This window comes from Alligator mississippiensis, chromosome 3, assembly GCF_030867095.1.
Source record: "Alligator mississippiensis isolate rAllMis1 chromosome 3, rAllMis1, whole genome shotgun sequence".
NCBI classification, from domain to species: domain Eukaryota; kingdom Metazoa; phylum Chordata; order Crocodylia; family Alligatoridae; genus Alligator; species Alligator mississippiensis.
Genome location: NC_081826.1, coordinates 221178867 through 221194792, shown reverse-complemented (window position 1 = coordinate 221194792; position 15926 = coordinate 221178867). Strand labels below are relative to the sequence as shown.

General features: G+C 42.3%; 1 pseudogene; it reads left to right on the top strand.

Annotated features, from left to right (window-relative positions):
• The first annotated feature begins 11345 nt into the window (after nt 1-11345).
• On the top strand, nt 11346-12983 carry LOC102558029 (tigger transposable element-derived protein 1-like; annotated as a pseudogene).
• The last annotated feature ends 2943 nt before the right edge of the window (nt 12984-15926 follow it).

Genomic DNA, 15926 nt, shown 5'->3' with positions numbered 1-15926 from the left:
ATGAAAGAAAAGCTAGGAGAATGCACAGTGGTTGCTGTTATACAAGAGACAAAATGGAAGGGTTCAAAATCCATGAATATTGGAGAGGCCTAAAACATGATTTATCAAGGCTTGGTAACATAGGGAAATGGAGTAGGAATAATTTCAGCAGAAAGATTATAAGGTAAGGTAGTAGGCATCCAAAGAAAGGGCACCAAGCAAAGGCCAAATTTTAATGCAATATTTAATATTTAATGTAATATGTGGAATGGAGTGCAGTAACTATTAAAGGATGTCAACTGCTAGTGAAATATTGTCTTGGATACTCTTTACCAATTGCTCCTGAAAATGCTAAAGTTTCAGTGCAACTTTAGAGCCAGTCAGGGCATGGTAGACATTATTTTAGTTACATGTCAGATTTAGGAGAAATGTCATGAACAAAAGTGTGAGCTCTATGTGACTTCTATTACCATAAATGAAGCATTTGATGTAATCTGTTGATTTGGCTTCTGGAGCCTGCAAGACAGGGTGGAATATCTTGAAAAATCCCTCACAATCCTTCATCAGCTTCCATACAGGACTTGCTGTTGTTTGTTGGTTCATTTGTTTGCAGCAGCTGTAGGCAGCTTTGAACTCACAGTTAGTTTAATAAGGTCAGAGATACCAGGCAGGACCCAGGAAGAGTTTTGTCACTCCTGTTGTGTTTGCAGGAAGTGGCTTCTTTTGACATGAATGGCTCATCAGAGAAGCATTTTGTGGACCCGCTGAAGTTCCACAGAGTTCAGAGCAGGACACCAGTTGACTCATTGGAATTGCTGGCTACAGTTAGGCAGTGATCTTCTGCAAGGTTTAAAGACAGCCCCACTGTAGTGCTGATCTTCCAAAAAAACACACTATCTTTGTGACAGCAGCAGAACTCATAGACCATCTGCAGCAACACAATTATAGGTGGCATTGCAGAGGTCAAAGCTTTTTGCTGCAAAGTCATCTAGTGAGTCACAAGCACTCTCATAATACCAGCGGTATTTCTTTCATTAAGATCTCCTCAATCTGAAGTGGTTAGACTGACCTTTGATACCAATCCTTGAATTATGGTGATGAACTGCTGTGTTTAGAGGTTGCTGATCAGATATGCAACATTTGGAAAAAAGATGAACCAAGTGATAAATTAATTATGAATACCTGGGCATGTCTATACGAGATGCTGTGTCACCATAGCAATGAGCTACGGTGATGTAGTGTCAGCGGACACTAACTGTGATGCCACCACTCATTGCTACTGTGTAGTTGGGTTGGAAACAACCCATGTGCTGCCAGGACTGCGCAGTACTGGTGGGTACTGAGCAGTCATTTTGTACCCACTAAAATACTAAAGCAAGTACTAAATGCCTGCGCAGTACCAACTGCAAAGTGGGGCACATGTTTAGATGCGCCCGCTGAGTACCTGATTAGAGAAACAGATTTCATTGCATATGCAGGGTAAAAAATAAAAGGCTATGATGACTGTCATAGAGGATAAAACCTTGAAACCAGAAATGCAGCCGATTAAGTCTTTGAGTTAGTTTGACTGTTGTCCATACATATTTTTTGCATATGAAGAGCCATTAATTGCCTACTGTTACAATTCCAACAAGTCCCAGAATGCCTACTTCCTGACAAGGAGAGGCCTAAAAATGTGAAGACTGTACAGTTTGTCTAGAAAAGTAGATTCTGGAGCAAAACAAATAATGGACTTCTGGGTTAAAATATTAGTGGAGGATAGTTGTGGAACAAAGTGTAAAGTGGTGGAAGTTTATAGAGGCGATAGTTTGAGATTCAAGAATGAGGTTGGTTGGAGGTTGGAGAGGGTGCAATCTGCATACAATGATACCAGTGCTGCTTCAGGAAAGTTAGTAAAAAACATTACAGATAGCATAAAGGTATTTGAGGCCAACTGAAAGGAAGGATAAAGAAGAAACTGTTTAAGGATAGCAGAAAATAAGAACAGGATGCAGAGACGGTTCAGAATGCTAGACGACAAGAAGGTGGTCATCCTGGAGGATGCACTAGGCAGGAATGCTTAGAGACAAACTGCTGACCTGGACAATGAGACAAGATGGAGGCAAAGAAAAAGAAGAAATTGTCAAATCGTCACAACTTTCAGGAGTTTGTTGGAGAAGTCTGAGATTTTAATTTCTTGGCTTGTGCCACAGCGTTAGGCTTAAGTCAATGGGAATTTTTAGGTTGACTTTACTGAGTTTTGGATTGGGCTCTTAATTCTAAAAACCTTAATGTGAGAGCTATAAATAACATGATTTGTCAATCAAGCTATGAATCTGAGTTGGTTATATCAGAGTCCTTCTTTCTTATGGAAAACATTTTTTTATTAAACCTATTGTAGGGTTGTAGTGCCACATGTCATTAAAGATTTACTAGTCTAGGTAGAAAATCCACTTCCTCAGACTTTCTATGAGTTGATGATCATGACAAAAACATGATTAATTTACCTGGTCATCAAAAAAATTGCTATCCAGGCTGAATAGAATGTTGCAAGGCTGATTTAGGGGAAAAAAATACACAAATGGGTAGTAACTCACATGTACATTTGTAGGACTTGCTTTATCCAGGGAAATAAATATGAATCAGAGTATGTATATTAGGTTATACAAAATTAGCTAAATCCTCTTTATTCATATAAAACTGTCCTTTGAAACTGATCCCAATATATTAACAAAACGGTTTGAAGTGACTCCAAAAGTATAAAGTTAGCACATCAGAGAGGGGACCTTTCATACAGAGCAAATCTGTCCTGTCATGGATAACATTTTTGTTTATCTTGCTCCTTATACTCTTGAGATCTTCCAAAGAACATTACAAATGAATGAGTCAAATACTGGCAGCAAGGTGAATGCATATGGAAATACACTTAGGAATACTACATATACAGCCTTACATAACTCAGCTTGCATTATAAAATGAGGAGCATTAGCCAAGATAGTAAGATTATTTATCCACAAAATGTGCCATGGAACTTTGAATTCAATCTAAACAGCTGCTAGAGACAAATGAAGCTTGGGTTCATGCATTTCCTAAAGCAATGGAAGTTTAATAGTGCTACATACTCCTTTTTCCTATCTCTTCTCTACTTTGACTACTGCAGAAGCATTAGTTTTGTTATCAGATTTGCCCATTACTTTGGGGTGTGCTCATTTATTAGGCATACGTTTCTAGGGTCTTGGTAATTCTATCAATGTACTGCTTGTGTTACTTGTGTTTCTATATGGAGCTGTATCTCTCCCTTCTTCAAGTCCTCACCCCCAATGGAGCTATCTTGCAGGACTCAGTTTCAATGGGACTGGGTTCCTCCAGTCACCAAATCGGTCATACACACACAAACACACACAGATTAATGTGACACGCCTGACCCGGCCAGGTTGATCAGCATGGACAGGCTGACACCCTCATATGCCAAGAATCAGTTAATCAAAGCAACAATAAACTGCAGTCAGACACAAGCACACAGGTGAACAGAAGACCTCAGAATCTGGCTGGGTGTCCAGCTGACACCCTCATGGGCCAGCATTCAGTTCATTAGGGCACATCTGAGCCAAACTGGGTCAATCAGCCTGTACAAGCTGATCCCCTTATGTGTTTCAAACTCGGCACGTCCCAATCTTTAGCCTTTTGATGAGCAGACCCCACAGAATATTTTGGGCTTCACAGGGATCTTTAGCTTAGGTAAAAGAAGTGTTGCTGCAGAGCAAGTGAGGAAGGAGAAGTAGAGAAGGAAAAATGTACCCAGTTACTACCAGTTTGACTATAAAAGTTATTTATTGCTAAGTATATGAAATATATAATGGTACTAATAGTAATAGACATGCAAAGGAAAAACAAATACAAACAATGACAATACTACCCTGGTTTCACTAAGTATTTGGGGAAACTTAGCTCAAGCTTAACTAGTACAGTTCAGGTTCAGAAATTTATGCCTAGAGTGAAAAGAGAGAGAGTGCGCTGGGATCTCACCAGTCCAAGGTACTCGGGTTGCAAAGCTGACAGGTAAAGTTCGTAGCACAATCTTTGAACGGAGTTGATATGTTTCCTCCAGCCTCTCAAGAAGAACAGTGGATGGTGTCAGCACACACACTGCTGCTTTTTTTTACAGATTTTTATACCCTCAGTTCAGCTTCTTCAAAGCATTCTCAATAGTGTAAATCATTGTCTTTTCTATTGACAAGGGGTTATCTGGTTTGGAACATCTCAAGAAACTGATTGATAATCAGGAAACACAGAAGGTTAGGGAGTAACCAGATACTTGGGAGCCAGCTTGAAATTGCTATGGATAGCAGATATACTGATGGGATATCTTATGGTTTCTTCAGAAACAATAGATAGCTTGCAGCATCAGGATTTTGGATTTTTACTTGTTGTGAACAAGCCTCAGCTTAGCATGACTTTTCCAGGTCTTACTATAGTCTTTTAACAGACTTAAGGCAATTATTGGGGTGTTAATAACCTTTTGTGGAGTGGACTTCCACCAGTCATCTCGGGAAAAGTATGACAACGTTGTGGTCAGGGCTCCAGTGGGCTGGATGCTGTGATGAACCCCTTTACCATTGTTCAAATGTTGCCCATACCCCCTCTGACTCGGTCTCTTGTGTCAGCATTCCCTAACCCAGCAACCAAGTTTTAGTCGATCAAGTTTAAATAGGCCTCCCATAGTGGGACCGGGGAATGTATGGCCCGAGATACCTATTAAACTTAGAGATGTGTGTGTGTTGGGGGGGGGGGAGGGGGAAGTCCTTAGTAAATCCAGATTAGAACTGGTCCAATAAATGCTGAGCTGGGTGTGTGTAAATGTGGGTTGATTAGCATTTGCAGCACAGATTCCCCATCATGCAGTGCTGCCCTGCTTCTCTGATCCCAGAATTCACTGCAGTCTCTGCTTCAGGCTTTCTGTTCTTCATCTCCCATGTAAATGAATGGTCATCTGGTTCCATCTCAGATGCAAATGAGACCTAGGGCAGTTGTTTCACTCTTGTCACTCTTATCTGGAGGGTCTTAGGTGTGTCTCTCACTGCATCTTAATCAGTTTTGTTTAGGTGTGGGGTGGGGGGGAATTCTTTGTGAGTCAGACAGACTGTGTCCTGTGCCAAGGTTCCCCAGGAACACAGATGAGAGGTAACAGTTTAAGTAAAAGCTCAAATGTTGAACTCCACTGAAAATCTATCCTGTAAACCTGGCTGTGGTATGCTTGCTCTGCCAAGTAAATCCTTTTCCCTAAGATGTAGCCTAGGAACCTCGGATGTTCTTTGAGGATCCTTGAAATGTGGAAAAAAAGGTGAAATCCCCCTAAGCATGGAAATTTAAGATAAGAAATGAGTCAGTGGCAGGATTAGATTGCCTTAGAGAAAATGGTGCCCTGGGTGGACTTATATTTGGGGCACCCTCCCATGTCACTGGTTCTGTGTGTGCGGGGAAAAGGGGGTATGTGTAGGGGATGGGGGGTATGTGGAATGAGTGTGTGGGGATGGGTGTTTGAGTGTGTGTAGGGGGGATGTGGGATGTGTGTGTAGAGGGGATGTGGGTATGTGGGTGTATGTATATGTGATTGTGTGCATGGGTGAGGGGCACGCATGTGTCAGCAGCTGAGGGTGGCAAGGGACCTCATGGGCAATGGTGGAGCAGTGCGTGCCCACTCACTCAAGATGCTGGCCTGATGCTGGCCTGGGGGTGGGGAGTGGGGCTTGGTGAAGAGTGACAGAAAGGGCAAGCAGGTGGGCAGTAGGCAGGGCTGCCTGCCCAATAAGCTCAGCCCCAGTGGTAGGGCAGTACCACCTGCACCTTCCAGCCACCTGCACCCTCACCCTTGGCAGCGGTGGTGGTGGTTGGGGAGGGTGCAGCTCAACCTCCAGCCCCAGCAGGTCAGTGATGGTAAGGTACTTGGCACACAAACAGGGCTGCCCAGCCATACTGCCTTCTCACTGGACATTGCTACCTTGCCCATGGCCCAGCCCTCTGTGCCCTCATCCTAGCCTATCATGCTGCCTGGCAGTGCTTGCCACTGCTACCACCACTGCCCAGGGGCTTTTTATCCTGCTGCCCTGGCTAGTCAGCTCCAGGTATGGCCAAGTTGAGGGTCATCCCCACTACCTAACCACTGGGACCAGTTGCCACTGGAGTCCCCCGATGTCATCTACCTGGCACAAGAGGCAGGGTGTGTGTGTGTGTGTATGTGTGTGTGTGGTGCCTCCTGACAATTGGACCCTGGGCAGCCACCCATGCCTCTGATCCCGAAGGCCTATTTTGCTACTGACTCCTGTAAAAGGAACTACTGAAGCCTACCACTAACTCCAGCATCTCTTGAGTATGGTAACTCAGGAAATCTCCTGGAGTTGAATACATATCCTGTCTACTTCTTATTCTCACAGAGTGGAATGGCACTAGATCCAATGCCAAAAGACCCTTCTGCACACAAGTCTGTGGGGGCAAGTTTTTCCTTTAATTCTACATATTCATATCATAATTAAACATTTATTGGAAAACTAACATGATTTTACAAAAAAAACAAAACCTATTTTATTTAACTTTACATTAACTATATAGTTAGTCCAATCAAAGACATCACCCTAAGAAATCTTTGCCTCTTGCATCCTTTCTGGACCATCACAGCTACATCACTCTTAAACTACCATAACATAACACAAGTAATTTTTCTTTGTAAAAATGCTGGCAGTATTGATTTCAATAGTTATAAGCAAGATGTCTTTTATTTTTCTTAGGAAACGTAACTAATTTGTATACTTCTGCAAATGATTAATTGATCCCCTGGTTGTCAAGGGTGACTTTATATGATTTGTAAGTAGGAAATGGAAAATGGCCGAATCTATCTTGACTTATATCTCCAGCAACCATAATTTAGAGTAGTGGAGTTGATAGGATATGGAATTGAAGGTGAGCTTTTTCAATCTTTTAAACAGGCTTGTGCTTTCACTCTCAGTAGGGACTGAAGTTCTCTTTGCAGAGGAGAGGTAGGTGACATGCAACAACTCTACAACCTTACATACTCTGCTTCACCAAACTGAATCTGCTCTAGAAGGACTAATGCTACAAGTGAAAATGTCACATAGGGTGCCTGTACATGAGCTGGGAAGCTGCTTCAACATGTTGTAATTGCAGATCAATTGAGTTTGCTGGAGCATGGTAATTACTGCACTCCAGCAGCCTCTTGCATCTCATGTATCAGCTTCTCTCCACTTCAAAATGGTGGCAAGGGTACCTGAACTAAAGCGCATTGAGCTTTAGTTTTAGTGCCACCACTGCCATTGTGAAGTGTGGGGATGTTGATACATGAGATGCTCTGGCACTTTAATTAGAGCGGCTCCTGGACCCTCTCTAATTAAAACTCCTCCCCTCCACCCCCAGAGCATGTATATAAGTGCCCATAGTTTCTACATTAAATCAGTTTTTGCTCCTTTTAAGGTGAACAAGACCTTTTATTTATTTATTTAGTTATTTTGGTGAAGTGGTGATTAGGACGATGTAAAATGTTTGGCTAGACTACTCAGATTTGGCATGGATGCTGGACACCCAGATCAATAAATACTGGAGGCAAGTTAGAAAGATGGTGCCACACTAGCCTGCCTTTTGCCTACTAACATGGCTAACTATCTGTCTCTAACGAGGAGGAATGAGTAAAGATATCCTGACTTCGTACCAGGCATTAAGGTTACATTTTTGGTGTAAGAAAGATTTTTTTGCTTGTAAATGGAGCAAATGTGACAGTCAATACATTGAGAAACAATAAATGTGAAATGCTTTTATACAGAGATATTCTTCGGACGAGAGAAATTAACTTTAAATAATAAGGTTTGTGTGCATAAATCACGAAAAACTGAAATGTGTACAAAGTCCTAACCCATGCATGAAGTCTGTTTTTAGAAATTTCCAAGATTCATTTGGTATGAGACTCTCTTTCACAATGAAACTCAGACACATGTTTATACAGGCATAACTCGTGCTATTGAGGATCAAAACTTCTTATTTTTGAGCATCATTAAATCCCATTACCCATCCCACAATAAACCAATGCAGATTTGGCTCATAAAGCAGAAATATATCCATTTTGATGCTTTTTTTTTTTTTTTTTTAGGGAAAAGGAATAAATTATATTTTCAGGGTCAGTTAAAAGGCAGAAATTTATAAAAGAAAATCCAATACATCTCAGTACTGTTACTAAGAGTTAACTTTATCTATAAAAGGAAGAGAGAGTAATCCTTTGAATAGGGTTTAATAAATGCATTCAGAATCTTTCTTTAATCTCCTAAATCTGTTCCAGCCTTTCCTGAACATTCATTCATCTTTTTGGCAGAAAAACAAGCTGGTCCTTGTGACTGCAGCACAGATGGATGAAATCCCCCTTGCTTCAGTGTGAGATTGTGAAGCATATTACAAAAAAATTGTAAGGGTTGTGAACTGATCAGTTTTTCAGTGTATTATTAATATAGGAACATAAACAATATTAACACAAGGTGGTCAGTTCATTAGACCAGAGATAATACGTGGCAAGCGAGCACTTCGTCTTAGTACTTAATAGATTTCCAGCAATTCAAGCTCTGATGGTAATAACACAAATAAATAAAATAAAATTGTTGATATACAGTAAGCTGTGTGCAGTTTGGGCAGATTTAATGTCAGTGGTAAGAATAATGAAGAGAGCTAGGAGTAGGAAGCATGTAAAATGGAAAAGCATACTAATTCTCATCTCATTGCTGCATTATTTCACTGGGACTGTGAAGGCAAAATTATAATGCCATACAATTCATGTCTGTCTGCAAAACCTCAGGCAAGAAAGGGAATAGGACATAGTATTAAGTCTTGGAAATATGCAGAGGTCACAACTTCAGAATGATAAAGGAAGAACCCGTGCAATATCATCGCCCTGATTAATCAAAGCAAATCTATCCTCTGGTAGCAAACGCATCTGATGCTCCCAGCATGAGAAGTTTAGAACTAATGCTAAACGTATTAGTGAATTGCTGAGGGAAATTCAGGCTTCCCAATGCCAAAAAGGTTCAAATGAATTAATGTCTGAAAATTAAAGTGAGAGAAGTGGGCCATTGCTGTTTGTATTTCACTGAAACACCCTTTCACAACCCCACAGGCTAAATAAATACTGTTTATTCAAAAATGTCCTGCAGCAGGTTCTAGTCTTTTACAGCTGCAGAGGTAAATGGCAAAGGTCAGTGTCTCCTTAGGGGCACATTTCAAAGAATTTCCTGATTTATGCACACAAACCTTATTATTTAGAGTGCATTTCTCCTCTAAAGAGTATCTCTGTATAAAAGTATTTCACATTTATTCTTTCTCAATGTATTGCCTGTCACATTTGCTGCATTTACAAGGGGAAAAAAATCTTTCTTACATCAAATATGTAATCTTAATCCCTGATATGAAGTCAGGCCATCTTAACTCATTCCTCCTCCTTAGCGAGAGATTGTTAGCCATGTTAGTAGGCAAATGGCAGGCCAGTCTGACATCATACAGACCTACTCATCCAGACTGGCCACAGCCTACTTCCTCAGAAGCTATGGATGTATTTACAGAGAGCAGGGAGCATTTAATGCAGAGCATATTGATAGGGGGCAAGAAAGAAGGGGTCACTGCTGACAGAGGTGATAGGGAGTTGAAGGGATTGAAGAAGATAAACAAAGCAGCTATCAGACTGAAGGAGCTAGTGGTTATATAAACTATTCCACATAATGAGATAAGAATCCATAATCTCTCATAAAACCAATTTTAACAGAATCCTGTCTGTGGATGACTTCTTTTTCCACAATTTTGTGTTTTTGGGATTTTTTTTTTAAGTTTTGTTGGTTAAGAACAGTTACTCTGAGGTCAGTGAAAGAATGTCCAGGAAAGTCAGTGCCCTATCACAGGCTTTTGTTTCTTTCTGAAATCAATGTCACATCAGTGTCCATTTATTCTTTCATGTAAGGATTGCCCCATTTGTCCAGCATAGGCAGCAAAATGCAATTGTAAGCAGGCCATGCTACGTATGTCATTGGTAGGAGCAGGTGAATGAAACTGGGATGTTATAAACTGTGTTTTTTGACCCAGTGATGATGTGGTCTGTGCTGTCAAGGGGGCACAGCTGGCATCTGGATTTGTTGCAAAGCCTGGTGTCTTGGCGATAGTAAGAATTAGGTAGTCTGTTGCTGGAGAAGACATTGTTGGGGGGCTCTCTGTAAACCAGGACAGGCTTTTCCAGCAAGACTGCTTTGACGTGGTCATAATATTCTAGGAGAGGTTGGAGGTCATTAATAATGAGTCTAAAATGATCAAGCTGGGGACTGCAGAAGACAAGAGGAATTATGTTGTCTTTGTTATAGGGTTGGTATTGTAGCAGGTCAGAGTGGGGTCTGAGTCTGGCTCTGTTGATTTGAGTGGCTAGGATTTTGGGATTGTATTGTAAGTGTAGGAATCCCTGCTCCAGATCTCTAAGGGGTACATCCTGGTTGGTGGGATCACAATAAATATGGTTTTAATGTAGAGTTTGCATGTAGACAAGGGTCTAGTGGTGTGCTTAGGTTAAAAGTTGGTGTCAGAGAGATATCTACAGTGGTTGGTTGGTTGCTGATACAATATGGTGGCAATGTGACTATTTCAGTCTTTCACAGTGGTATCTAAGAAATGGATATTCTGGATAGAGTATTGAAGTATAAGGGGTATAAAAGTATAGCTCAGACATGCAGGGATGAAGTCAGGAAGGCCAAAGCACAGTTGGTGTTGCAGCTAGCAAGCGATGTGAAGGATAATAAGAAGGGTTGCTATAAGTATGTCAGTAACAAGAGTAAAATCAGGGAAAACACGGGTCCCTTACTGAATGGGAAAGGCAACCTAGCAACAGAGGATGCAGAAAAGGCTGATGTATTCAGTACCTTTTTCACCTCAGTCTTCACAGGCAAGGTCATCTCTCAGACTACTGCACTTGGCAGCATAGTTTGGGGAGGAGGTGAACAGCCAAAAGTGGCAAAAGAACAGGTTAGGGACTGCAGGCAGTTCTTGACATCTGGTGCTCCGACTTGCGGTGCTCCACCATTTACACCTATGTTATTACTTGCGGCACTGGATCCTCTCACTTACGGCATGCTGTAAGTGCAAGGATCCAGTGCCATACATCATCCAGTCAGTCTGCTTCTTCATGTGCTCTGGTGTGCTCCTGCTTTCTGATGTGCTCCGGTGCATACATTTCTTGTATTCTTTGGATTATTGGATTCTTAGTGTTAGTGTTAAGCTTTTTTATATTCAGTACTGTGTTGAGTCTGCTTCCTGATGTTTCTTAGTGTAAGGGTTTCTGCTTCCTGATGTTTCTTATATTCTTAAAAATGGCTGATAATAGGAAAAGGCAGTGCTTTAGTGATGGTGAGGGTTCTGGTAAGAAATGGAGAAAAGCCATCACATTAGAGGTGAAAGCCAACATGATCAAGATTAGCAAGAGTGGTTTGTCACAAACTGAAATTGGTAGGCAATTGGACCTGGTTCATACTACTGTGCAAACCTGTTATTAGAAAAAAGGAAAAAATAAGTGGTGAAATTAAAAGTGTGGCCTCATTCCAATCCATTATTATAAGGCAATGTGCAGGACTTGTGGCTGAGATGGAAAAACTTTTGATTTTGTAGATTCAGGATCAAACTCAGCACTGTGTGCCTTTGAGTTTAGCCACCATTCAAGGCAAGGCTTTGAGTCTTTTTGACACTGTGAAGCAACAATGTGGTGAGGGATCCAAGGATGAAAAATTCAGTGCAAGTAAGGGTTGGTTCATGCATTTTAAAGGCAGGTATGCCTTGCATAACATCAGGGTGCAAGGTGAAGCTACTAGTGCTGATGAGATTGCAGCTCAAGATTTTCCTAAAATATTGTTTAAAATCATTGAAGAGGGAAGTTATTGTGCCAGGCAAATCTTCACTGTTGACTAGACTGGGATGTTCTGGAAGAAAATGCCTTCCAGGATGTACATCGTCCAACAAGAAAAAATTATGGCTGGTTTTAAAGCAGCTAAAGATAGGCTTACCCTTTTGCTTGGTTCAAATGCTGTGTGTGATTTCAAGCTCAAACCTTTATTTGTTTATCATTCTGAGAATCCCAGAGCACTTAAGGGTTATGTTAAAGGCAGTCTTCTAGTCATCTGGAAATCAAATCGTAAAGCTTGGGTGACTGGGGCCGTTTTTGAGGAATGGTTCACTGTTTATTTTGTGCCGGCTGTTGAGAATTGTGAGAGGAACAACCTTGCACACAAGGCTTGTTTATTTTAGACAATGCCCCTGGACATCCTGCACACCTGGCAGATTTAGACCCTAACATCAAGGTCATTTTCCTGCCCCCCAACACAACATCGCTGCTCCAGCCTATGGACTAGGGGGTCATTTAATCTTTTAAGGATTACTACCTTAGAAGAACCCGGGTCATCAGCATCACAGACCAGGAAGGTGGACCAACCCCCAAGGAATTCTGGAAGGGCTTCAACATCCTGGATGCAGTGAAGACCATTGGACAATCTTGTAAGGAGGTTACAGAATCCAACCTCAATGGTGTCTGGAAAAAATTGTGTCCAGAATTTGTCTTTGATTTCCAAGGATTTAAAGACCAAGTAGATGAAGTCACTGTTGATGTTGTGAAGATGGCTGGCCTGCTACAGCTAGAAGTTGAAACAGAAGATGTTGAGGAGCTGCTGGCCTCTCATTCCCAGGAACTGACCAATGAAGAGCTTGTCCATCTTGAGGAGAAAAGGAAGGCAGTAAATCAGGCCCAGATTGAAGAGAGTCCTGCTCAAGGTACCATGACAACAAAGCAGATGAGTGAGGCCTTCAAACATTTGGAAGCTGCAATGGTAATTTTTGAAAAAATGGATCCCAACCTTGAACGCAGCTCAAAGACCAACAACTTGATCTCTAATGCCTATGTGTGCTACAGAGAAATTTACAATGAGAAAAAGAGGGCAGCAAAACAAACTTCCGTGGATTAGTTTCTCAAAAAGCCATCAAGTGGCCCTAAGTCTCCCCAAAAATCTCCCCAAAGAAGCTCATTTCATGACCCTGGTGAAGGTGCTCCTTCACCTTCTGATTAAATAAAATTAAATAGTTGGTTTAAATATGGTGTTTATGGTCATTTCTATAAAAAGTTGGGCATCAGGCCCTTGGTCAGGAATGTAACCCCCTATTATAACATTGTTTCTATGGGAAAATCAGATTTGACTTGCATCATTTCGACTTACAGTGCCTTTTCCAGGAATGTAACCTGCTCTAAGTGCGAGGATGTGTACAAGTCCATGGGGCCAGATGGAATGCACCCGAGGGAGCTGAGGGAGTTGGCTGATGTGATTGCAGAACCATCATCTTTGAAAACTCATGGTGATTAGGAGAGGTCCCAGATGATAGGAAAAGGGCAAACATAGTGCCCATAATTAAGAAAGGGCAAAAGGAGGATCCATGGCCCACAGACCAGTCAGCCTCACCTCAGTCCCTGGAGAAGTGATGGAGCAGATCCTCAAGGAATCTATTTTTAAGCACTTGGAAGAGAAAAAGGTGATTAGGAACAGTCAGCATGGATTCACCAAGGGTAAGTCATGCCTGACCAATCTGATTGCCTTCTATGATGAGATGACTGGCTCTGTAGATATGAGGAGACCAGTGGATGTGGTGTACCTTGATTTTAGCAAGGCCTTTGGTACGGTATCCCACAACATTTTTGCAGGCAAGCTCAGGAAGTATGGGCTGGTTGAATGGACTGTAAGTTGAATAGAAAACTGACTGGAGCACTGGGCTCAGAGAACATTAATTACTGGCTCAATGTCTAGTTGGCAGCCAGTCCAAATGGAGTGCCCCAGGGGTAGGTTCTGTGGCCAGTTTTGTTCAATATTTTCATCAACAACCTGGAAGATGGTATAGAGTGCACCCTCACCAAGTTTGCAGTTGATACCAAGCTGGGGGGAGTACTAGATATACTGGAGCATAGGGCTAGGATTCAGAGTGACCTAGTCAAATGGAGAATTGGACCAAAAGAAATCTCATGAGGTTCAAAAAGGACAAGTGCAAAGATCTGCACTTAGAGCGGCACAGTTCCATGCACCGGTACAGGCTGGAGGCTGACTGGCTGTGCAGCACCTGTGCAGAAAAGGACCTGGGGTTAACAGTGGACAATAAAACTGAATATGAGCTAGCAGTGTGCCCTTGTTGCCAAGAAGGGTAACAGCACCCTGGGCTATACTGGTAGGAGTGTTGTCAGCAGGTCAAGGAAAGTGATTATGCCCCAGCACTGGAGAGGCCACATCTTGAGTACTATGTTCAGTTTTGGGCCACTCACTACAGAAAGGATATGGACAAATTTGATAGAGTCCAGTGGAGGGCAACTTGAATGGTGAGAGGGCTGAAACACATTACTTCTGAGTAGAGGCTAAGGGAACTGCAGTTATTTAGTCTGGAGAAGTGAAGAGTGATGGGGGGATTTAATAGCAGGTTTCAACTACCTGAAGGGTAGTTACAAAGAGGCTGGAGCTAGACTGTTCTCAGTGGTTGCAGATGACAGAACAAGGAGCAATGGTCTCAAGTTGCAGCAAGGGAAGTTTAGGTTAAATATTAGGAAAAAATTTCTCCTGGGTGGGGGAAAAAAGGGGAGGGGGGAGAGTAAAACATTAGAACAGGTTACCAAGAGAGGTTGTTGACTGTCCATCATTGGAGTTTTTAAGAACCTCCTAGACAAAGCCTTGACTAGGATGATCTAGTTAGGAATGGTCCTTCTTTGAGTAGGGGGTTGGGTTAGATGACCTCCAGAGGTCCCTTCCAACCCTAGTTTTCTATGACTCTATGATTCTAAGAGTCAGTTTGATGGAGGATTGGCAGTCGTTAAAGTCCTGGTGGAGTTTCTCTAGAGATTTTTCCCCATTATTCATACAATGAATATGTCATCGACGTACCTTAGGTATATTAAGAGGATGAGAGGGTACCTGTGACATACTGGAGAGCATGTGTGTTCCCAGGGCAGTGCTGTTCACTTGTAGGTACAGGCAGTCTCTAAATATGAAATAATATTGTATGAGAGCAAAGCAGGAGAGTGGAATGGAAACAGCAGCAGTGTCACCCCGAAGAAAATTTCCTTATGGCTTATCTGTCTCATGGGGGATGCTATGTTGATGTACTGAGGTGCATTGAGATTGCAATCCATGGTACCCAATATAGTGTTTGCTGGAAGCTTATCAATGAAGCCTAGTTTCTTTAGGGAATCTTTGGTGTTTTTCAAATCGCTGGAAGCTCCCATGGCATATGGGAATAGTCAGCATAACTAGAAACTCCTTCTGTGGTGATGTAAGTGCCAAGCAATGGGGCATTCTGGATTGCCAGGTTTGTGGATCTTGGGTAGTAAGTAAAAGGTGCCTGGCTTGGAATCTGAGAGGTAGAAGCAGAAATCCTCTCTTGTAGTTTCAGAGGTAACGTCTTTAAGAGCTTGTGTTGTTCCCTCTGGTACTGGTCCATGGGGTCCTTAGTCAGGAATTTTTAAAAGTCTGTATTGAAATGTTGGAAAATTATTTCTCAGATTCCTGTATGCATGATACATGCTGATTCATAGCATCTGACAAAGTAGGGTGTAGCCCAGGGGTAGGCAAAATATGGCCCGAGGGCCAGATCTGGCCCACCAACTGGTTGCATCTGGCCTGTGGTTGTTTCCACAGTGCTCTGCAGCCCACACCACACCCCTGCTTGCACTCTCCCCATGCCCACTGATAGCAGTTCCCTGGCCCCAGCCAGAGTGCACAGCTTCCTAGGGGGAGTGCTCTCACAGCCACCCAGGAACTGCTTGGCTCCCCAAGCATCCAGCGGCTCCTCCTCCTTCTGCCCCTGCTGTGCTGCTCTGGGTAGCAGGTAGTAGGGGAAACTTTGAGGAAGTATGCTGGGCACCAGATGCCCTGTCAGGC